Genomic DNA, 23,112 nt, shown 5'->3' on the forward strand with positions numbered 1-23,112 from the left:
ATACAATTCACCTTGAGGGATGTATGAATGTATGTAACAAATGTCAAGGCAGCGGGGGCGCCTTTAGCTCAGTTGGTAAGGCGTCCCCCTCCCGGGCCGGGCCCAGCAGCAGACCCGGGTTCGATTCCCGCCCGCAGTCGTTCTCTGCATGTCACTCCCCTCTCTGCCCCATTTCACCTCTGTCTCTCTGCACTATCAAATAAAGCATAAAAATGCCAAAAAAATATCTTTAAAAAAATAAAAAATAAATAAAAAATGTCAAGGCAATCCATCACATAGGTGTTGAGATATTTTTCACTTAACAACAAAGTTCAATCTCATCAGGGGATAGTGGAAAAATCAGCTAGTCTTTTGGATTCATCCTCTGGGGAACATGCAGCTTTGTTCCAACCTTTATGGAAATCCATTGAGTTGTTAACATATTTAAGTCTAGAACAAAACGGCGGAGCGACCAAAGGAGCGATCCAGTCACACTGCTAGCATGGCAAAGAATATACTGTTGAGAAAGTTCAGAAGTCTGCAAGTTTCCTTAGTTAACGCTTTTCATCGAACACAGTGCAGTGAAAATGATTTTAGAGTTCCTCATCGTGACTCTATTATGACATTTTTTCCGATGTTATCAGGAAAATGGCAGCCATGTTTCATTTGCCACAATAGTTGGCTAGAATAGAGCTCCATGTGTCCTTTCTATCCACTGCACTTCTAGTGGGGAAATTGTTGGGCCCATTCACACAGTGTCAGTTTGACCTTAAGGGTAGGAGATCTGTGTCTGGAGCTCAGCCATCACACCACTCACTCCCCAGTCTGCTCCCAGCCCAGGGCAGCCTCCAACCACAACTCCATGTGTACACTCCACAGACCTTGACATTTCAATTGCCTCCGAGCAATAAACTCTCCGCTCTGCTCCAAAGAGACTCAGACTTTGTATTGTTATCAGTTAACTCCTTTAGAGTCCAATGCAGTTCTAGTCCAACTGGATTCATGCTGATTCTCACAATGTCTGAAAGTTTTTGTTCATCCAATCTGAGAAAGCACATTCAGACATAGAAATGTATTACTCTTATCTCCAGATAAACATTTTGAATGAAGTTTTCCAATGGTGTCATGATTGTAAGTTTTAACAACAGTAATGTGAGCAAAAGACTGTATGTGTCACTTCACTTCTCAATTTGATCCCCTTGTCTTTTTGGAACTCCCCAGTCCTCGGTATTCCTTTGCACATACAATATATCTAGCAAACATGTACACTTTTTACTTTTGAATACATAAATATTCTTAAAGCAAATACTCTACTACTAAAAAGGAGTGTAATGCCTGACTGAGCTACATGTAAGGAAACATTCAAATATTGTAGCCTACATGTGCCACCCGACAATCATTGTAATCATAATCACACTACTTTAATATGACCCTCGAGAATATGAACTATAAAGCTATACCATAAATATATATCCAAATGTATAAAGTTAAAATTTTTATATTTTTGAGATATTTTTAGTACACTTGCACTTGCCACATTAGTTCCCTTGTGTACTTAAAAAGAAAAACCTCTCTGACTTGGATCCAAATGTTTTGGGTCTGAGTCAAGTGACAATGTTAAGCTTCAACAATATTTTATTTTTTTCCACATGTCACTTTTGTTCGCTTGCTAATAGACCAGCTCTCTCTCTCTCTCTCTCTCTCTGTCCCCATGTCTTTACCAGTGCTGTGTGGAGCAGCTTGTAGGCACTGGAGCGGAGTGCATAACCTGCTCCAAATGGCCAGTGGACAAGCACAGGGGTTTGCTTAAGAGGAGGAATAATGAGTGGACACCCACTGCACAGCTAAATCTAAACTGCTGACCCATGACAGGCTGTCCTCAGACCGTGAGAAACGGGCCTCTTTCCATGCCAAGAATGTGGGTGGCCGGCCTGTGCTGCTCCACAAAGCCTATCAGAGGAGTGTGGCCAGTCGCAGCAACTTCTAGGTCTAGATCTGCGCTACTGTTACACCGCACACTTTTGTATTTGTTGGTTCTATTTTAACTTGGGACCGACCGCGCAGTCACTCTTGAAATCTGTTTCTATGTGCAGCATGTACACAGGGAAGTAGAGCTGGTGGGAGTGTGTGTGTGTGTGTGTGGGTTGGGTGGGGGTGGCTTGTGAAAGGAGTGGGGGGGGGGGGGGGGGATTCAGCCACATTCACAAGTTTAAAGATGGAGTCACCGATTTTGGAGAATGCTTGTTGTCAAAATCGAGTGAATATCTCTTCTCAATCGGCTGCATGTCTTACAGTGTGTGCGCAGAAGACAATCCAGTGTTAATACACAGCCTAGGCTCTGTAAACTGGTATGTAAACAGACAGTATGTAGAGGTAGAGGGTTGTGAGGAGATATTCATTGGTCATTCTTGAGCATTTTGATTCTGCTTTTTAAAAAGTTTTGTTTTTGCTGATTCACACTTGCATGACACATAAGCTCCTCTCCCTCTCTCCCACTCCAGCAGTGGCCTACATCTCTACGTGTATTGTGGCCATTGTGTTAGAGTAATGAATACTGTGAGAGGATAAGAGGCTGCACTGTGCTGTCAGGCTGCTGCTCAACACTGAAGGGGATTTCTGCTCCCCGGGCTTCGAACCCAGGAGTCAAGAGGTCACGGTCTGTGCCAGATAGCAGGGGCCACAGTGTGTGTGTGTGTGTGTGTGTGTGCGTGTGTGAGTGACTTTGTGTGTGTGTGTGTGTGTGTGAGTCACTGCCTTACGCCGACACACGAGACGCCATATGTTTCCACCCAGTTTGCTGAAGAACTAATGTCCCGTCCTTTTTTTTTCACCAGAGTTCCCACCAGCGTCTGTTTTTCTCACTTGCCAGTGTGTGTGTGTGTGTGTGTGTGTGTGTGTGTGTGTGTGTGTGTGTGTGTGTTGGTTAATATTTCAGCGACAAAGACGTCGTGCTCCATCCACATCAATTATGTTGTAAAAAGAAGAAAAAAAAATCAAATAGGACACCTGTTTATGGTGTCCACACAGAATGGCAAAATAAAGTGTCTGGATTTAAAACTTTAGGTGCAATGTTGCAAGTGGAGGGGTCCTGCTGGAGAAGACATGATGATTAGCTGGTGGGTAGAAAAGCTCTTTTTGCAGCATTTTGATCAGGGGACATCAAAAAACCTAACTTGAAACCGGAGTCACGTAACTCCCTGAGGACTTGTATGTGGCTTTAGCAGGAAAACCCAAGGCAGGGTCAAGTATAACCAAAACAATAGTTCTTATGGCATGAGAATTTGTATTTCTTTTTTCAAATCTAAATTGCACTGATGTAGCCAGGGCATCTTTGACTGTTTCATTCTTATAATGAAAATGATGGGGCTTTAGCTCTAAGGTATACGTGGAACTGTTACAGTATGTATAAATGTCAGAGGTCCCAGGCCAGTTGATTTTTAGAGGTAATGCTTAATCTTGGAAAACTTTGAAAAGCAATCTTAAAGGAAGAATCTCAACTCAAGGTCCACCTCCTAGCCCTTTCCAGGCATAAACCACATTTTGGCTGTGTTCCAATACCCATACTTCCATACTATTTAGTATGCCAGAAAAAGATTTAGGATGTCACAATACATGCACGTCAATTGTAGTATGCCAAAAATACCTACTTCCAATAGCATTTTGGAGTATTCAACTTTATTCTTGACATTTCTTGACATAATGAAAAAAAATCTTCCTTATCTGATCTTAGCCTATTCCTCTTTGTTTTCTCTCCTGTGGCCCTAAAACTCTTCTGTACAAGCAGATAGGGTTTGAAGTCGTCATGGAGTAGAATACACACATGCTCACAATGCTAACATGCTGATGTTTACCATGTACCAATTTTCATGCTAATCCATTCTCATTATTGGCCACAGTATATTTCACTATAACACCACACATTTCAACAATGCAATGCTAATGCTGCTAGCAGAGTGCTTTGTTTAGAGACTCAAAGGGAGTGTTTTTTGTAACAGACCTGGTGGTAGCTGCATCTGCGTTCTAAAATTTCACCAAGCAAATATCGTATTTGTCACATCGCCATATGAGGCCATCTTGAGGGTCCAAGCCAAGCCATATCTGGTCGACTGTTTGTTTGTTTGTTGGATTGTTCTGAATAGATATAAACTAGAGGGCTTGTTGTAGGAAAACACAGCAGTATGGTGATGTTGATGAATAAGCCATTGTTTATAGCATCAATAAGACCCTATAGTCTTTACTGAGCATTACAGATGTAGAACATGCATTTTTAGTCAGAGAACACAAGAGACAGTTCAAATACAGCAAGCAACATGCTCTTGTGTTGCCTGCCTATCTCCACCGACAGGACAAGAAAGGCAGTTAGCTCTAAGCTCTAGTGTTAAAATCTACAAGGTGTCAATAAACTGAACTGCTTCTATGTGCCCAGCCCTGCTTTGTGATGACCAGGATAAAAAGTCATGTAGGTTACCATCCTGGGAAACAGCAAAGCAGAAAGAGATTTGAAATATACTGTAGGCCTAGGTCTCAAGCTTTCACTGGACAGAAAACCTGCTTGAGGGTATGTAGGGAATCCATCTTATTCTTCCTGCAAAAGGCCCTGTGTTCCAATCCCCATACTTCTCTACTATTTAGTATGCCAGAAAAAGATTTAGGATGTCCCAATACAGGCACGTCACTTGTAGTATGCTGAAAATAAACAAATGCCCCATTAACTCCGATAGCATTTTGGAGTATTTGTCTTTATTCTTGACATTTCTCGACATAATGAAAAAAAATCTTCCATATCTGATCTCTTTTCTCTCATGTGGCCCTAAAACTCTTCTGTACTTTAGTATGTAGTGTAGTAAAAAGAAAAAGTATGTGATTTGGAATGCAGGGAGAGAATTGTCTGCACTGCAGCATCAGAATGTGGTTTGATTGATGCAGCTGCTTTTGCTTAGGAGGTCATACCACTGAACGCCTCCTGCTATCTTCAGGGCTGCTGCTTCGGAGCTGACCTCTGGCAGTCATCCTCTCTACGTACACCGGTAACATCAAATAGGCCTAAGTCTAATATTTGACATGGTGGTCATTTCAGACATCCGTCCACCTTATCCTGCATAGGCTACTTGTCCTTACATTAACTTTACAAATGAACGTAGTTTTGTTCCTCCTTTGTTTAGGAGCATCAGGCTGCTGCTGCTGCTGCTCAGCTCATTTTGCAATCACAACTTTGGCCGTGTCTGAACTGCCATACTAGCGTCCTACATCCTACATACTCACCATCTATATACTGCATACTCTCTACTCAAAGATCGATTGTGTATGCGAGCTGCGTCTAAAACGTTCTCAGTTGAAGTATACTCAAGCAATGAAGAATTTCTTCTTCTTCTTATAAGATTCAGGCAGTTTAGACACTGTTAAGCTTATAACCGCCCTCTACAGGTTAGATATTGAACTAGATTTTTACAGTCCTGAGTTCATCATCTGTGTTTTAGACCTCTTGTTTTATAATAATTATGTTTTGAGGCGGAGGATCCCTCCGACGCTCTCTGTCCGGCTCATCAGCACTCAGCTGTCTGTGAGTTGAGATGGACGAGCCGCGGTGTGTGGAACAGCGATCTGTTCTGATCTCTCTCCACTATCAGACTCACAACACTCATTTCACTTAGTGACTCTAATGTTGTTAGGTATTTATCTTCATCTCTTATCTATTGTAAGAGTGTATGAATGACTGTACGTACAGTTGTCAGATCGCGGAACCCCAAACAATGTTGTTGCCTAGCAACTTGCTCGAAAATATTTCATTTTCCTGGGCGGGTAGAATTGACCCAGTGCATTGTGGGGCGGTTGAGTAGGAAAAGTATACGATCGATTCATACCCAAAATCTTCCCGGAAGTTAGTACTCATCCGGGAATTTCTCACATACCCAAACTCGCATACCCAACCGTCACATACTCAAATTGAAGTCAAAATGAGTATGAGTAGGACGTTAGTATGGCAGTTCAGACACGGCCTTTCTCCTCCCTCCCTCAGCACAACTTTAGGAAACTGAAAAAAAAGAAAAACAACTCTTCCTCTCGCGATAGCAGCTTGCTTATGCAGCCGCCATATTCTGTGACAGTATTTTGATTCGTATCTGCTGGAAGTGAGGAAAAAGAGAAAAGTGAAGGGCTGTCGCGGGGAGGGGGGGGCTGAAGAAGAGGAGCTGTCAAAAAGGTATTCCCGAGTCTCTGTCAAACGGCGGAGCTCTGAGGCTCGGTATATTTCGAGGACACACAAGGCCCGGGGCCTCGGTGCAGCTGGGCCTCGGTGCAGCTGGTTCTCTGTCTCCCAGCTACTGGCTCCAGCCTCTCGGCTTGTCTTCTCCGAACTCCGCGGCCCGCTGGAGCTCCGGCGGCGGTCTCTGGTGTTGAAGGCGGCCCGGGGATCGGCGGCAGCGGAGACTCAAAGGTAAGTTACATGGTGTTAAACTTTGCTTCTGTCCGTTAGCAACAGCCGGAATAATACATTTTTAATGGCGTAACTGTGAATTGTGGAAGGCATTTCAGCTTCTTTTGCGACCAGCGCTTGTATACCGTGCCATTCTGTTTGAAAGAGAACGGAGAGAAAAAACTTTTCTGATGTGGAAAAACTTTTTGTCCACGGCCAGCAGCTAGCTCAGTTAGCTATCTTTAAGTGTTTGGAGGCTGTTCCCGTCTCGGCCGGTCAAATCACTGTCTAAAGTGTAAAACAACTTTATAAACTTCTCCTCTTAATCCACTTTAATATGTAATTAATATATGAAATTATATACTCTGAGTCCCTTTATTTTAGCATTAAAGCTGGCTGGCGCTACATGTTTTGTAGCCTATGATAGGCTACTTTTTCCATGAAGCTCTCCTTTGAAATGTCGCAAGACTAGCCGTGGATGGAAACGTTAAATCACAAAGTTGTAGCTTTACTCCAGTTCACACACGGAGTGTTCTAATTCTAACGAATTCCAAATTTCAGCCCAAGTAATTGTTTATTCCCTTGTTACAACACTGGGACATTTTTTGTGTAACATGGAAACTAAAATAAGTTAGCTAACCCATGTGAATGCATTATACGTAGGCCTACAAGTTAATGCCTTGTACGCTTCACTAGCCTATATGTAGCCTCTCCTGTCACTTTGATAGTAGGCTAAGTGATGCAGGGCTCCTGAGCCCCAAACGTTGACATGTTATTGTAGCCTACACACATGAGGCCAGGTTAAATTAAAGGAGACAAACACATGACTGTGTGTTTGCTGGGTTAAAAATCAATAAAAAAAATTCACTTGACTTGTTTGATCACTGTCTGCCCCTCACGGGTAAGATGTTCTGCTTTGTGGCAGTTGTGATGGAAACTATAAGTATGTGGCTCTGTGGAGTTGCCATTCAAAGTGACTACTCAGTTGTTGGAGTTGTTGTTTGCGTTCTTGCTGTAGTTAAGATGAGAGATTAATCTGCGATGACTCTGACTTTTCTCTCCTGTTGAATGTATTGTGAGTGAAGACACTGCATAAGGTAGGATGGGCTGGGAGGGCCAGGTTGCAACATTTGACCTATTTAAAAAAAAAAAAAAAACGTTTTATGTTTGTTTGTATGGCCCCGAATCCAGTAATTGGAAAAGCGGATGCACAGGAGTGGTTTCAAAGTTTAGACGGAATGTGGTTGGGGGATTTCAGAGATCAGCTTGTCCACTGTAGATCTATGAGAGATTCTCCTTGCCTTCCTCTGTCATGTCGGTTATTATCTTGCAGAATAAATCATTATTATCAATATTCATTGTGATGGTTGAAACCCAATATTCATTTGTGTATGTGTGATAATAAAACCGCTTTCAGTTGATGGCAGCGTTGGTGCTTTTGCGGTGGTCTACTTGGCACAGTGCAAACGTGTGTGTGTGTGTGTGTCTGTGTGTGTGTGTGTGTGTCTGTGTCTGTGTCTGTGTGTGTGTGTGTGTGTGTGTGCGATGTGACATTTAAAGTTAGATTTTCACTCTGGCATAGTTAGAAAACACACAAGAGTCAAAACACTAGCTAGCAAGAGGCTGACTGCACGGCTGCTCTGAGTTTATTCACAACTCTATAAAGCGCTCCGAATCCCTTCTCTGTCTGTCTGCCTTCCTAAACACTCCACAATCTAAACCGTGTTGTCGTAGCTACACCGTAAGAGAGTATATCATTCATTAGCAGCTTGTGCCTGTCTTGACTCGCAGTCAACATTGCACTTCCTGACCAATAAGCTGCCGTGGCCAACTGTTTATAGGTGCAGAACCCCTAACTCAAACCATGTGTGCCTGTAGCTGGGCAAATATGTTGCTAGGAGGCCTCGCTGATTTGCCACTCCATGGAGACTCTGCGACCCAACGCTCAGAGCCCCTCGTAGTCAGTGCAGAAGAAGTGCTAAATCAGGCTTTTTGACTCTACGGATTCAGGCACTTTGTATGGAACGTCAGGGTAGCTAATTGCTCTGTTTGGATGTGATTTGGCGTATGCTAACAAGCTAAATCAACAGTGTGAAGTGACTTGCGTACTGTTTGTGTGTGTGTGTGTGTCTTGCCTTGATGCTTGTTGATAGAGGTAGGGATGTAGGCTCACTTGTTGCTTCTGTTAAATAAACCAGCAGTGTGTGTGTGTGTGTGTGTGTGTGTGTGTGTGTGTGTGTGTAGGTTTTCCAACACGCTGAGGTTGTGTGCTGTGCTGTTGCGAGGCCTGCTCTGCACATATACTTAAATCTTCTTTCCTGAAAAACCTGTTTCCTGATTTATCATTTGCAGTTTGCACAACAACGTATCAGCGGTTGGAGCACAGGGTGGGGGAGGGGGGGGGGCAGGGGGAAGGATAATTACTGCATACGAGTGTGTTTGGATGGAGGACAAATGCTCGTTGTTTGCATCAACGGTGCAGAGTCAGTTTAACCAAGGAAGTTATTATTGTGTGTGTGTGTGTGTGTGTGTGTGTGTGTGTGTGTGTGTGTGTGTGTGTGTGTGTGTGTGTGTGTGTGTGTGTGTGTGTGTGTGTTAGAACACATTGCCTTTTAAGAGACTGTGCACTCTGAATCAGTGTGGTTATAATTTGATACTTGTTCTTTAGGCAGCTCAGTGACCTGTCCTCATAGGTGTTTTCTTCAGGGTAAAGACCTAGATGCCCATTGGAATGGAGTTACTAGTGGAAGGGGAAGGATCCATCACATTGTGCCCATTGCTGCAGCCTCAGGAAAGAGGGCTTGGTGGTTTTTTTTAACCCTCCCCCACTCCTCGTGTGTGTGTGTGTGTGTGTGTGTGTGTGTGTGTGTGTGTGTGTGTGTGTGTGTGTGTGTGTGTGTGTGTGTGTGTGTGTGTGTGGCTGTCAGGAAGAGGAGCCCCCCTCCCCCCTCCCCCCTGTCCAGCGCTCCTGCCTGCTCCGCTTTAAATGGAGTCCTCCATTACACACGCTGCTCGTGGTCCTCTCCAGTTCAAGGGGTTAAATTGCAATGCATGGACGCTGACACTGCACAGTGCACTGCCCCTCTAGCTGTTGCCTGCTCTGCGCTGGTTCATTTTGCAGTGTGCATTTTGGAGGGTTTGACCAGTTTTTTGCAGCGGCTGCGCAGTATCCAAAGTGATGAAAGCACTAGATATAAGATCATTTAAGGTTGTCTCATCTGCAGTACTTTGCAGAGTAGTGTTTCTCTTGACATGTTGAAACTGCATTAAGGCTAAACAAGTTTGGTGATCATTCTCACAGTTGACATTGTGAATAACCCCAGTTTGACTCATTGAGCTTTAAACATGGTTGTAAGTATGTTTTGTAGATTGTGCTTTAATGAATCCTGTCGCCAAAGTGACATTTTTTAGAATACCTACCTTACATACTATACCAGTACAGCATGCTAATTAATACACAGGTTATAACTCAACAAAATGAGTCAAACATCAGTGTTTGAATTGGCTTATATTATATAAGCCCCATGCCACTGAGTAGTACAGTTCAGTTTGGTATGGTATGGTTACTTTGTGATGGAACAATAACCCTAGATATGGCTTGCATTTCCACTGCACTTTTACTAATGCCTCGTTTCAACCGAGTAGAGCAGGTCGGGTCGGAGCGGCTTATTCTGGCTTTTCATTTGCCAAAAGTTGGGTAGGGTCCGGAAATAAGCGAGCCTAACCGCTCTAAGACGCTCCTATTTTTGGTACTCCTCCGTTGGGGTACCAGCCGTCTGAAAGGGTGCCGAAAAGGTGGAGCTACACACTGCCGTCCGTCGATTGGTCGAAAGAATCATTTCCGCATTAAATAGCTGTGTGTAGTCACCTCGGCAAGAGTGAAGAGAGTCTTGTGTTTAGCGAAAAATATTGGCGCAGCACTCTGTCTGTGTGGTGTTTTTCCTCTTCATTAAATGAATCAGTTGGCTACACTGTGTCCCACTGCTGAAATGCAAATAATTGCGTGCTGTACAGTTCCAAACTGAACTCTGCCGCTCAGTGGAAACATGGCTAATAGGCTTGATAAGATTCTCCCAAATAGAATACAAAAAGGATCTAAATCAGGCAAAGACTGAGTACTCTTGACAAAGAATACATCCATGAAATGTATGCCTATTCCCATTCATGGACGGTTCTGATAGTCTGCTATGAAGACAATTTGCTTTGTGCTCAAAAGTATTGAGGCTGTGTGTAGTGTACCCATCTATGAGGTAGATATTTGTTCAGTAGACGAGATGATGAGCTAATGTTTAATATGCCAAACTGACAGTGGGCGGCTATGGCGAAGTGGGTAGGGCGGTCGAGCCTCAACTACAGGGTCGGTGGTTCGATCCCCCGTCCCCCCGCCACACGTAAAAGTGTCCCTGAGCAAGACACTGAACCCTAAATTGCTCCCGATAGTTAGCCTACTATCTGTGTTGAATGGTAACAGGTCTCCTTTGAAAAAGAGTTTCCGGTCCGGTCGCTATGGGATTTACCTTTTTATAAGTACAAGTATAATATATAAAAAGGTCATTTAAGTGTGTTGTCTCTACTCATTGTATGACTGAGGTGTTCAAACGCTTAGACCAACATGGGGGACGGTCTGACTTAATGACATTGAGGTGGTAATTTTAATCACAGTTTGCATAAGAAAAAACATCCCAGGAATGTTGAAGGGCTGTGGTTGCTTCCCCAGGCCTATACTACGTTTGAGTGATAATTTGTGTGTAATCCATGTGCTGTTGCCTGATATGTCGGGGCCTGTAAAGAACTACAATTTGTAGATCCTCAGTAGTAACCTGAGCTTTAGTGTGTAACAGAACACACATTTTGCCTTTTGGACTTTGAAGTTCCTGTAACATTTGTGATGTGAACTTTGCCCACACCAGCAAGTCAGGTGGCCTTCTGTCATCTCAGCTGTTTTAAATGAATAGATGATCCATAGAATAGTATGTATTATCACTGTGCATGTACATCCAACATCGGATGCAGTCCTATCAGTGTAGACATAAGAACGTTGAAAACAGGTCAATGTAGACAATCTAGAACACTGTCAAAATATATAAAAGAAAGTAAAAAGCAAAGACATTCACTGCACGAGTCATCCTAAATTGCATGTTTTCAATTGTCCTGTAACGTCTGCCAATTCAAACAGAGTGTGTCTGGGCCGGGTGAGATGGGTCTTTTTAATATGCATCTTAAGGCTTCTTTAAGTCAGCGGGAACTGTTGAGATCTTCTAGTGAGGGGATGCTCCTCACACTCACACAGTCAGTGGTATTATCACAGCTTCTCTATTGTCTGTAACCCTGCATTCCAAATCACATACGTTTTCTTTTTACTACACTACATACTAAAGTACAGAAGAGTGTAAGGGCCACAGGAGAGAGAAAACAAATCAGATAAGGAAGATTTCTTATTATGTCGAGAAAAATGTCAAGAATAAAGACAAATACTCCAAAATGCTATTGGAGTTAGTGGGGCAATTGTGTATTTTCAGCATACTACAATTGACGTGCATGTATTGGGAAGTCCTAAATCTTTTTCTGGCATACTAAATAGTATATAGTATGGGGATTGGAACACAGGGATAGTTTCCATGCATTAGTAAACAGGAGAAGATTGACCCCTCACCCATCACTTTGACCTGCGCTCTAGGTTTCATCTCTGCTCTATTTTCTATTCCTCTAAAGTCACTGGCCCAGCTTCCCCAAACTGACACATCCTCTGTCACAAGCTGCACACACACCACATACCTAACCTGGGTGGGTCCTATTCCTCAAAAAACTGTCCAGAACTTTCATTTAGATCCAGCCAATTGTAAAGGTTAAATGCCCTGGTTTCCCTGGGAGGATGCGTGATTTAAAATAGTGATTGTCCATATTGACAGGATATAGACACTGCAAAATGTTTTTTTTTCTTACTAAAATGAAACTTTCGCATGTAGAATGGAAATGTACACGTACACCTGTTTGAGTTAACTCATCACCCGAGGAGCATGCAACAGGTGCATTACAATGTAATGCATCTGCAATAGAATAATACAGGGGCGATTCACTCATTACATGTGATAGATATTTTTAGACCATTAAAATAATACCTTCTACATTTGTTAATTATGGTGAAATGTTTGTGACGTTACAGTTAATCATGCCAACTTGATGGAAGCTTGATTGTTGGCAAGAACTCATAGTTTTGTTAAAAAATGTGAGATAAATCATATAGATATAGATAATCAATAGATCACCAAATGTAAAACTCTTTCCCATGGTGTGTAGACTAGACTTATAGTGACTGAAACTGCTAGTTTCATTATTCATTTGGAGACAGTGTTGTATGAATTCTAATATCACAGACTGATGAATTGTTCAGCAAAATAAATGTTCTGAAAATAGACATGCTGTGTAATGGCAGACAATGGAATGCAGTGGAATAATGAAAGAGCAGCGTTGCATGCTTAATGAAGTGTGTGTGTTTTTTAAGTTTCCTTTGCTGAGACTGGGCTGTGAAATAGGATAGTAGCACAAGCATCAATTAAAGGAATATAGTGCCGGCTCCCTTTGGATGTAGCATTTAAACTAATTGAAAGCAGAAGCGCTGGTGTGTAAAACAGGCATACGTATTGAGAGACAGCAGTGCAGCTCTGGAGACTCTTTGGCATTGTTAGTGTTGTTTCTTGCAGCGTTCATTTCCACCCTTGTTTTGGTTGTCTGTGTTTATTGGTCAATAGAAGCAGCAGACCTAGGATCAGATTGCCCTTTGTTCTGTGTTTATTGGTCAATAGAAGCAGCAGACCTAGGATCAGATTGCCCTTTGTTCTGAGTGACTGTCACAACAGCATCACATGCAGTCAGTAGGTTAGTTGACTTCCTGTTGTGTGGGACATAGGTTTCTTTCAAAGGTTTTTTTTTATTAAATCGCAAAGTAGCAAAGCAACTGCAGTACAATGGATTACAACTTTTTTCCCCTTTCCCCCTCCCCCCCGAACATACCCCACCCATATCCCACCCTCACACCCAATCACAAACAATCCTGCATTAAGAAATTAGTACAAACAATAATACATAATGTTAAAAATAGCAGAAACGAAACAGAAACACACACTTCAAGAAACAAAAACAAACAACCAATATGAAACAAAAAACAAAGAAATCAAATTGACTCAAACTAAAGAGGGGAGGGGGTAGCTACTCTTCAACTATTCAACTAGGGACATAGGTTTCTGATGTCTGCTACTTTCACATAGAACCAGGTGCAGAACCAAAACACAAGCACTTCCCATCCACATCCTTTGACCAAGAATTGGAGGTAATCGCATTAACATTTTGATTTTGGATTACTTTTCATTATGTTTGGAAAAGAAAGGATTTATTCTATATCATGCTAAGTCACCTCAACACTACTGGAAAGTACTATTTTTTTTTTTGGGTTCGCAATCACTGTGAAGAATGTATTCACTTTGAGTGCAAATCTCAATTCTTAAGTCCATGTTAACTCCATCATGGTGTGTCACTGAGAGGTCATGTTAACTCCATCATGGTGTATTAACTCCATCATGGTGTATCACTGAGAGGTCAGGCTTGAGTCCATGTTAAGTCCATCATGGTGTATCACTGAGAGGTCAGGCTTGAGTCCATGTTAAGTCCATCATGGTGTATCACTGAGAGGTCAGGCTTGCCAGCAGTGTCACATTCTTCCACATCAGTTAATGGCCTGTTTTGAATTTTCGGGGCAGAAAACATCTCTCGGATTTCAAAATTGGCCATCAATGACTTTTTTTCCTTTGTCCCGCTTTCAGTGCTGTCTGACGCTCACAAACAAGCCATCACACATCAAGTATAATTGCTAGTATTCCCCTTCAATTGCTTGTTGGCTCTCCCCATACATCCACCAATCTTCTGGGCCTCTCTAGTATTACGTTGTGGATGCACTTCCAGCCCAGGCCCTGAGTGACAGACCACAGGAACATGGTTCAGCTCTTTATCTGTGGCCTCTGGTAGCCTCTGCAGCAGGATATGTGTGTGACACAAACACTTCCTCTTCTAGTGTTCTGAGAAACACCTACGTTTGCATTTTCACATTAGTCCTTCTGTACTACTTTTGGAGGGGTGAAGAGGCCAAGCGCATAGTATTCTAATTTATTTTTGAATATGATGTAAGTATACAGTTCATTCCATAGTTGGTAAGTTTCTTTGAACGATGTCATGTTTCCTCTGAGCAATAGTAAATGTTTGAGTGTGCTTTACGGTTGTGTTTCCTGCTGTTCATAGTAAACAGAATTCTTTGGTGGCGAAAAAGCAGACACACTCATTCAACTGCTCATCCCATTTCTAATGGCGGAGAGATTAGGGATGCACCCAAATGAAAACTCCCATACTATATACTGAACCTGGTTCTTTGCAGTGTTTATTTATTTATTTATTTAATCAATTCTTTCACATTGCATTACATGTTTACATTATTGTACAACATAACTCATAGTAAATACATGTCCATTCAAAATTCTTGGTTCAAGACAGGGGGTTTTGAGCACTTTTCAAATACATGAACTGGCACTGTAGTAGAATGACTAGCAGCAGGGCTAAAGTTAGCATCCTAGCCAATGAAGCTGGCTCCATTTATAATTTACTCATTGGCTTTTCGAGTTGTTTGCTGTTTGACTTACTACACTCTGCTCGTCTCTGACCCATGGACCTACCGTGTGTGTGTGTGTGTGTGTGTGTGTGTGTGTGTGTGTGTGTGTGTGTGTGTGTGTGTGTGTGTGTGTGTGTGTGTGTGTGTGTGTGTGTGTGTGTGTGTGTGTGTGTGTGTGTGTGTGTGTGTGTGTGTGTGTGTGTGTGTGTGTGTGTGTGTGTGTGAGAGTGTACACAGCAGGGATGGAAATTAACTTTTTTGCCTACCAGCCACTGTGGCAGGTAGATTTAAAAATCTACCAGCCACTCATCTTTTTTACCAGCCACTTTTTATACGCAATATCTTTTTTAATATATGCGTTAATGTTAAACAATACAATAGTAAGAATAGCTAATGAAAGTGTTTTTCATACAAATGTTTTCCATCAGAAGTCATTTGTACTGTAAGTAGGTGCTACCAAGGAACTGAGTTGCAAATTAAATGGTACACTCTTACTATATATGATACACAATACACGCCATCTTTATTTCAAAACATTGTATAATTGAACTCCATATATACTCTGGGTTCAATGCAACTTGTTTTCCCAACTGGCCCGCTTGGCCAATAGATCCGAGTTTTACTGGCCCCTTGTATATTTTCACTGGCCCTGCAGACACCTTTTTTTCATCATTTAGTCAATAATTATAATACAGTATTGAAGTTACCTTTAGATTTATTTTTTATTTTTAGTTAATGATATGAAATGTTGATATTGTTTATCACTTTCTCCATATGCATTAGGGATGTGAATGTGTCGACACATTGACCGGTTTTCCACTTGCGCTCAAGTCGAATTTAAAAATAGAAATCTGAAAATCAGGGAGTTATGCCGTTTTATTAATGGGAGATGTCACCGTGTCACGTCTGGTCGTGAGCGCGCTGCAGGAGCGTCACTTCTGCAAGGTGCGTGCATGAAGTAATCAGCTACACATAAGAGTCCGGTGTGGAACCATTTTTTCACTGTTGATAAAAAACAGTGCAGTGCAAAAGATGCAGCATAATGTTAAACGCTCGTCTGAGACTATGACGTTAAATCATCTAGAAACACACGGTGCCTTCGTCCGAGCAAAGCAGCGTTTCACCGTGAGATCACTAGTGAGTGCGCGAGCCACCGCACGGGGAAGAACTATGTGGTTTGAGGCTCAAATAATAACCGGGGATATTCTCCCCGTTAGCGATATCGATGGGAAAGGCTTCCCTGTTTGTATGCGATCTGATTGTATGTCTCGAGCCTTAAATACAAAGCCATGTCGGCAAACTGACTGCGCGACTCAAGGGACTGTATGTGAGCCGAATCCCTCCGTTAGTTTCTGTTTCAGCCGACACAATTAAAATCACCTCTAAGCACGGACAGCGTTTAAATAAAGCATCTCATTTGTATTACCATTAGGGCTTTGATGCAAATACTGTAACAACGGCGGCAGCTCTGCTGCTTAAAGGAAAAGCGCAGTTTTCACTTTATTTTCAGCACCTCAACCTCTGCTGTGGGAAGAAAAAAAGGGGGCAAAGTAAGTCGATTGATTTGTCGACTTATGCCTCCACACGTTAACTCGCAGATAGTATTTCCTAGCGGAGCGGATCGCGCCGTAGTTCAGTTCGACTAGAAAGGCAAAAAGAAACTGTTGAACTGTGTAGCGCCCTGTCATCATGTTCATGACGAATGTATTAAATATGCAAATTAGATCGGACCTGACTGGAAAGTATTACCCGACACAGTGGCGGGTGAAGTGACACAATTTACACGCCAGCACGCAAATCTACCCGCATTTGGCGTGTGGCGGGTGTTAATTTCCATCCCTGGTACACAGCCATTATTTTGAAACATTGAAATGCTTCCACACTTCAGACATGTTTGCTGCATTCATAAAGCGGTGATCCTGGTTGCCTTTTCGATCGTGTCGTCAAAAACTTTATTTTCGGTAAAAATGATTATCTCTTTTCCCTTTATTACCTCCGGACACGGAAAGTGCTAATTATTTTTGTGCTAATCTCAGCCGAATAATTTTGGTTGCGCAACATTTGTGCAGCTCCAGGATAAACGCATGGACATATAAAGTGATGAAGGACTGACAGCCTGATAAGATGGATGAATGTATCTTACCTGATGTTCTTGTCTCTTCATGAGGACCTCTCAGGTACTCTTATCTATCTTGATCCGGTGAGGTCTCCTGTTGCCTCCTTATTTTGTCTCCTTTGAACCTTTTTAAACTTTCTTTCCGTCTCGTCTGTGTTCTGAAACAAAGAGGGGACTATACACTGCACTGATCTCTGCCAGAGCCTTTCCACCCCTTACATTGACATCCTGAAGCTGCATCTAGGTTCAGGAGAGGGGGGGGGGCTGCTTGTCTTTGAAACATACTCCAGCTTTGCTCAAATGAAATCTCCTGATAGAAGCAGATACATTGACGTGACGGATACATCATTGGATTGTCTCAATCTATTGTTTGTGTTGGTTTGTGTCTTCAGCAGACCGATCACTGGGACAGAGGGTTTTACAGAAATGGTTTAGCAGAGTGCTTCCATGGAAGCCTGTGTGAGTGAGTGTGTGTGTGAGTAAGCAGACAGTGAGTTGGCCCTCCTGCCCACTTGTCTTCAGTGGATGGATATTGCAGGCTGCGGTCTTATCACTCCCCATGCTTATCCAGCAGGCAGGTTCTGGCCCTACAGTCCCCACTGCCTCCCTCCTGTTCCCCGCAGAGACACAGTAAAGAAAGCTGCTCTTATTCTGTGTGTAGATGCCATGTGGGGACGCCTCTGTCCTTCATCATTTCTCCCACAAGCTGCTGCCACTCTTTCATGTCCCTCAGGTTAGGTAGGCTCCCTACCCATGGGCCAGGGCTTTGATCTGGGGTCCTATCAGTAAGGCTTCAGGCTCCAGGCTCCATACTCCCTACTCCTCTGCTCTCTCACTCTGAAAACATATTGTCAGGGCGTGGTGGACAGAGGAGTCCACCCAGCTGAAAAGCCTTTTGTTTGTTGTGGTTCAGTGTAGCTTTGCCAAGGGCAACTGTCTGTGTGGGTCTCTATGAAATTCCTCCAACAGTAGTGGTCTGTTAAATGAGACCCTACGTCTGCCCAATGTGTTGCAACCTTTCACATCTCGGATAGAACCACCTGGAAGAAAACAACCTTACTTCATAACACCCCCCCCCCCACACACACACACACACACACACACACTCTGGAGGTTGCACAACAGCACAGTAAACATAGACACACAAGTAAAGGGAGCCTTCACCCTCTCATCCACAATGTGCACAGACATAGTGTTTATTGTAAGAGACAAGTTTCTGTAACTAGACACAGAAATGCAATGTCAAGAAAACATGTTCACCAAATGCTCGTAAAAGTTCAATCAGTAGAAGGGTTTTTTTCTCCCAAATGCCCCAATTCTCCCTTGTTGTTTGGAATATTTCTGATAGTCTCCCTGTTGTCAGTCAATGATCTATATACACATGCCTAGACATTATAAAGGAGGGGTAGTGGAGCCCTGAGTAGTGGGCTATCCCTGGGTTAGCTCAGTCCAGCCCCTCCCTCAACCCCATCCCTTTGGCCTCTCAAACCCACGGCCTGCCTACGCTCCTGGTTACAGATGTCATAACAGAGCCAGTCTGCTGTGGTATTCCTTAGAGGTGTGTGTGTGTGTGTGTGTGTGTGGCTGCTGTGTGTGTGTGTGTGGCTGCGTATCAGTTGGGCACTGGCACCATCCGTGGCACACACCTGTTAGTGCCAGTGTGAGCAGAAGCAGGGCTGTGTTGTCCCTCCTGTCCGCTGTAGCCCATCACTGCCTGCACACACTGCACCTCCACACACACACACACACACACACACACACACACACACACACACACACAGGCAAAGTGTGTGTGTGTGTGTGTGTGTGTGTGTGTGTGTGTGTGTGTGTGTGTGTGTGTGTGTGTGTGTGTGTGTGTGTGTGTGTGTGTGTGTGTGTGTGTGTGTGTGTGTGTGTGTGTGTGTGTGTGTGTGTGTGTGTGAGAGAGAAACGGTAGACAATACTTACTATTTTGGGAGTAAAAACAAATCCACATCCTTTTGTAATCTCCCCTATCATTTACACTTTTCACTTTAACAATGGACAACAACACTTTTTGGATACAAATGATCAAATCATTGTTTAAAGCTGGGGTGGAGGATTTGGGGCTAAAATGGCCGTTGGGATAGAGATTCGAATCCAAATACCTCAACCGCTCCACTTGTTCTCTTTGGTCCCTCCCCTATGGTCCCTCCCTGACACGCTCTACACCAGGGGTGTCAAACTCATTTTCACAAAGGGCCGAATTACGACATGATAATCACACGAAGGGCCAGACATGTCGCTTACTGACATGCCTTCTTTTTATTCCAAAAATAAAACAACATATCTAGGTATATAACCTGCGTACATACGGGGCATAGGCTAGGTTTCGTTTACATATTTTGGGGGACAAATTATAGGTGGGGGGTATGTGGGTGCTCCCCCAGAAATTTTTGTGCGTCAAACACTTAATTTCCTGTATTCTGGTAGATGTTTCTGTTTTCTGTGCCTTTTCTGCATCAATTCATTGTGGAAATGTCTTTATTTTTCTAAAGGAAAAGACAACATTCAGGTTCCTGGTGAAACAATTATAAAGGACTATAATGCAGTAAGGCTCTCAGGCATTCTGGATTGAGCCACAATATTTATTCTCCTGGTTTTTTCAAAACTTTCTGCACTTTCAAAACATATCACGTTTTTTTATTTTATTTTCTTATAGGAATCATGACCCAGCACCAGTGTTAACTATTTATGACACTTTACATTGGTAATGAAATGCAAAGCCACCATTGGAAATGAAAGGGGTGGGCTATCAGCGGCTATCTAACGTTAGCTAGTGAGCTATATTGTAACTTGAGGCAAAAGTTAGAAACCAGATAATGTTAGCATTCATCCTTAGATAGTTGACACAATCAATCATCATATTAGGATACTATTTAGCTACATAGATTGGCCTATTTACAGCCATTAGAAAACTGACATATTTTCTTCAATGCAAGTTCATCAATTCATGGCTTAAAATCCTGAGCTGTGGAACTTTCAGCAGACATTCCTAGTGGTAAGCTGTGCGAGTGTCCTTACGGTTGGGAGCGTGTGCGACGTGCGGATATGGCACAGGCTCCGCATGAGAGAAAAAAAAAAAAAAAAAAAAAAAATCATATTTTTTTTTTTTTTTTTTTGCGGCCGAATTTAATGGAATTACCGAATTGGTTCGCGGGCCAGATTAAATATTGAAACGGGCCAGATTTGGCCCGCGGGCCAGAGTTTGACACCCCTGCTCTACACCAACAACGTCGGTGCCAAAGTGAATGGACAGTCCCAACAGCCAATAAGAACAGAGAATCGGAGCCTCGCTCTGATTGGTCAAAGTGTACAGCTCATGTTAACTTTGACCAATCAGAAATCACATACCCCAGCTTTAAGAGTTATAGTTAATAAGCTTTTTGGTACAGACATTTCATCAAGTAGGATACCTGCCTTTGTTAATCACAGAGGCTGCTAGGAGGCTAGGTTTATCTTCAGTCCCCTTTTTCAAATCAGGGTAGCATAAAGCAAACGTTCATCATTTTGTGAATGAGTCCTGTTGCTGTGGTCAGTTCAGGGACCAGGAGTTATCTTGATAGTAAACTGTGAGAGATACAAAGTCATCTTTGTTTTGTGTAGATGTTGTAACATGGCATGTCACATAAGGATAGGACTTTTGAATTGCTGCAGTCACCACATCCAGCTGCTATCGGTCAAAGGATTACTCAACCAAAGCCTACTGCTATTAAAACACCCACGTGTCATTTTTTTAATTTGAATGTTGTTGACACCGTAAACAAGATGGAGCCTTTTACTGTAAATAAGAGCTTTGGAGTTGTTTTTTTCCCATCACTTTTGAGTCAATTACGATCACAGTATAGTAAGCCCTAGCTGAAACCGTTCATCGAGTTCCTTGACTAACTTGACTACTAAAATGAATTGGCTTGGTTTTTCATATGCCTAGTTGTATTTAACCTCAGAGCTGTGTGGTTCTCGTGCGTTGTTCGACAAAAACAGTAAGCGAGGGGAGAGGAAGAGAAAGGGACCTGAGAAATGATCAAAAGTTTAGGGATCCTTTCAAATTTGAAACAGAACAAAAACTGTGTACAGTATAGGCTTATCAATGCTTCAGCAACACAACGGAAACCACCCATCGTGAGGTTAACTGACACACACACACACACACACACACACACACACGTACACACGTTTATTGATTTTTTTCCTAAAGGTTTTTATTGTTTACTACCCCCCCCTCCCCATACCATAGATCAGCATGCACCAACTCGGATGTGCTTAAAACATTGCATTGAAAATCAATTAACATTGTCCATGGTATGAAGCGGCGCTGCATTGATAGGTCATTACCTAGATGTAGGTGCAGAGGGCCTGCTCACTGAGGGGAGAGAATGTATGACTCCAATGTTTTGAGAGGGCCGGACTAAGAGCCAATGGCATCTCAGCATGGGGAGGGGGGGGGGGGGGGGTCACGTGACTTGGCCGCTATGTGTCTTTTGGTTGGCCTCAAGGTGGGGAATGATACTCCTAACAGCTGCGGGAAGCATTTCCGGCGGAGGGTTTTTTCTCCTCAGCCCCAACACACGGAGGTCCATGCAACACACTACACTAGCACTACATGTTTTAAAGTGTGGAATTGTTTTGCCAAAATGAGTTTTGTATAGATTGTTTTCCTTTGGAATCTGAAATTGTCATGTTCTCAATACAGGAAGACATTTCCTCAATATAACTAGACAAGTCTTCCTACCTTTTATAGATTTGCTGTTTTTTAAAATCAGATTGAAGTATTTCCTGCCCTGGTTTAACTTGATCCAGTATATGCATTAAGGGGCCGTTTGGAGGTGTGGTTAAGAGGCTCCATAGAGGTGTGTGCGTTTGTGTGTGTGTGTGTGTGTGTGTGTTATTGCGTGTGTGTGTGTGTGTGTGTGTGTGTGTGTGCGTGTGTGTAAGGAGCCCCTCACATCCTCACACAGTGGAGTGAACTGATGGAATGAGCTGGGCCAAAGACAGAAGTGCTGCTAATGTCCCCACTGCCTGTGTGCTTCAAAGAGCATGCTGACATACAGTAAGTGCATTTGGTAAGGCAATAAAGGGTGAAGATTTTGGCCGCTGCATACTTGGCATGTCATCGCTAAGCGCCTGAGTGCAAAGCAAGTCTCATTGTGCTCAATTGGCCTCGCGCTGAGTGTTGAGAGACAGCGCTGCCACCCAAACGCCTCCACCACAGTGGGCCGGAATGTCAGCCGTCTAGAAGCCCAGGGACAGCTCCGTCTGGCCAGGGGAAGAGGAGCTCATGTGGAGGCTCCTTTTAGAGTGACTTGACCAGTGAGCAGTAATAAGCTGTACATGTAAATGGAATGAATGCATGTATGCGATTACAAATTCAGGGCATGTTATGTAAATGAAGATTGTACAAAGGGGGCGGGGGGTATTTGATATAAAGTGTGTATATAGTAATAAGTCGATTATTGACATACCTTTGCAGCTGTAATACATGTCACCGGTGTATATGTATGTATTGTTTATGATTCCTTGACAGTTTCTATCATTATGATGGGTATGTGTCAATACTTTTTTTTGACTCTTTATGAACTTTAATTGATAAAAGAAACGGTTGAAAATGGTGTGTGCGTGCGTGCGTGCGTGCGTGTGTGCGTGTGTGTGTGTGTGTGTGTGTGTGTGTGTGTGTGTGTGTGTGTGTGTAAAACTTCCTCTTGAAGGTGTGGCTGTGGAATGGGAGCGACATGGAAGTTATGTCTGGTATTTATGGCTTTTTGTTTGCAGCTTTGTTATCTCAAGGACAGGGGTATAGGATGTTCACGTAGTAGCAGACTCCAGATCAGCTATTAGTCAACCTCCAGACTATTATCAATGTGAGTCACACTCCTGAGTTGACAGTCCTTGTTACAGTCAGTATGATTTACCATTTCCCCCAAATGGGACAGATAC

At 43.0% G+C, this 23,112-nt stretch overlaps 1 protein-coding gene across 3 annotated transcripts in view; it reads left to right on the top strand.

Annotated features, from left to right (window-relative positions):
* Positions 1–6,118: 6,118 nt before the first annotated feature.
* The window catches only part of tab2 (TGF-beta activated kinase 1 (MAP3K7) binding protein 2), a 45,129-nt gene continuing 28,135 nt past the window's right edge, over positions 6,119–23,112 (top strand). For all 3 annotated transcript variants that reach the window (XM_080048014.1, XM_080048016.1, XM_080048015.1), the window contains exon 1: positions 6,119–6,412. The gene's annotated coding sequence lies outside the window, so the exon portion shown is untranslated. The remainder of the gene's footprint in view (positions 6,413–23,112) is intronic.

This window comes from Ammodytes marinus (assembly GCF_949987685.1).
Source record: "Ammodytes marinus genome assembly, chromosome: 19".
NCBI lineage: Eukaryota > Metazoa > Chordata > Actinopteri > Uranoscopiformes > Ammodytidae > Ammodytes > Ammodytes marinus.